At 41.4% G+C, this 1,818-nt stretch overlaps 1 non-coding gene across 1 annotated transcript; it reads left to right on the plus strand.

The window, feature by feature from the left end:
- The first annotated feature begins 337 nt into the window (after positions 1–337).
- Positions 338–475, plus strand: LOC114809777. Its single transcript, XR_003757555.1, has one exon. It is a non-coding gene; the product is annotated as a small nucleolar RNA SNORA7 (small nucleolar RNA).
- The last annotated feature ends 1,343 nt before the right edge of the window (positions 476–1,818 follow it).

Here is a 1,818-nt window from a genome sequence, read left to right on the forward strand (position 1 = left end):
TTATCTTTAATTTTCTTTTAGTCTGAATTTTAAAATAGAAATCATCATTATTATCGAAACATGAAACCACCCAAATCAGATAAATGAAGAATGAAGGATTTCCTCACATCATCTAACCCATATCATCCAGAGGTTGCATTCTGGATAAGCAGGATGTTAAGTATCTGCTTTAAGCAAAATCGAAGAGAGCAAATTAAGGAGTAGAATCTTTTCCTGAGTTTCACTCTTGTGCATTTAAATATTCTTTCCCCTAGCCCATGAGGGTTTGAGTCTATTTCTGGGCTCATATTACGGCAAAAAACTTAGGGACAGAATAAACCATTGCTAGGGGATGGTAGCCCTCTCGGAATCACACCTAGAGAGTTTCAAGTACTCCACCAGGCTTGGCTATGGGAGGGAGAGTCAAGCAGAGGCATACCCATTCCATTTCTAGCTTGGGCAGTGGTTAGTGACTGGAAGGCAATCTGTTACAAGTTAAAACTCACCTGTACTGGTCAGCAGCGGCATGGGAGAGAATCAAGGGTGAAGACTCAGATTTACTGTGTGGAAGAAGGCAGTGGTAAACCACTTCTGTATTTTTATCAAGAAAACTCTGTGGATACACTACCAGGACGATGGCATATGGAGGTGGGGCATTTCGAGAGAAATGTCTCCATGGAGTTGCTTTGGGTTGGAGTTGACTCAACAGCATAAGACAAGATAAGGGAATGGCAATTTCTTAATTAATGACTAAATCAGGTCAACTTCAATAATTTATTTTGGGAAGGCTTTGGGTGTGAACGGTATTGCATGATCAGAATGGGGGGAGTTTCCAATCCATGTCGTTAATAAATTGTTTCCAGAGCTGTGAAAATGATGCAGTTGTTGTCTCCTATCTGGTCTCTAATGGAAAAAAAAATTATGGTATTTGTTAAGTGCTTACTATGTGCCAAACATTGTTCTAAGTGCTGGGGTAGATACAAGGTAATCAGGTTGTCCCACGTGGGGCTCACAGTCTTAATCCCCATTTTACAGATGAAGTAAATGAGGCACAGAGAAGTTAAGTGACTTGCCTAAGGTCACACAGCATACAAGAGGAGGAGCCAGGATTAGAACTCATGTCCTTTGACTCCTAAGCCTGAGCTCTTGCCACTAAGCCGCACTGCTTCTCTGTAGAAGGAGAGAGTGATGAAGTCTTCATCAGGCTGGGATCCTGTCACCTGCTGCTTCTGGCTGTCCCTCACCTTATTATCAGAATGATACTTTAACCAATCATACTTTCGCCATAATTATGTATGAATTTTTCAGTTGTATTTATTGAGAGCTTACTGTATACAGACTATTGTACTAAGTGCTTTGGAGAGTTCACCAACCATGGGGATTTGGCTGCTGAGAGTCCCAGGTGTTGACCAAACTGCTTTTGGTAAGAGCAAAGGCTCCTGAGATAAGAGAGGTTAGCACTCACACTGGACAAGGCTCAAGAAGGTTTTTGACAATAAAAAATTTGCATTCTAAGCCTGAACCCATGATAAATACGAATAATAAAGGAACCCACGGTGTTTGAGAATCACTCTGATTTTCTCTTGATGATGTTCGTAGGTTACAATGCAAATTCAAATTACTCTAGGAGAACTACGATAGCTTCACCACTAAATACACAATTCAAAAGTTAATTTCCCTTGCCCTCTTCACAAATTGTTCTCTCAGTTTTTACTTAGGGGTCATGATTAAAAGCAAAAATGCTCACATAGCAATGAAATGGGGGTTGTGGGGAGCACTGGGGCTGCATCTCAATGATCCTCAGCCCAGCTGGGATGGATAGGGGCTGTGTGCTCCTCT

The sequence above is a fragment of the Ornithorhynchus anatinus genome, chromosome 2 (genome assembly GCF_004115215.2).
Source record: "Ornithorhynchus anatinus isolate Pmale09 chromosome 2, mOrnAna1.pri.v4, whole genome shotgun sequence".
Taxonomy (NCBI): Eukaryota; Metazoa; Chordata; class Mammalia; order Monotremata; family Ornithorhynchidae; genus Ornithorhynchus; species Ornithorhynchus anatinus.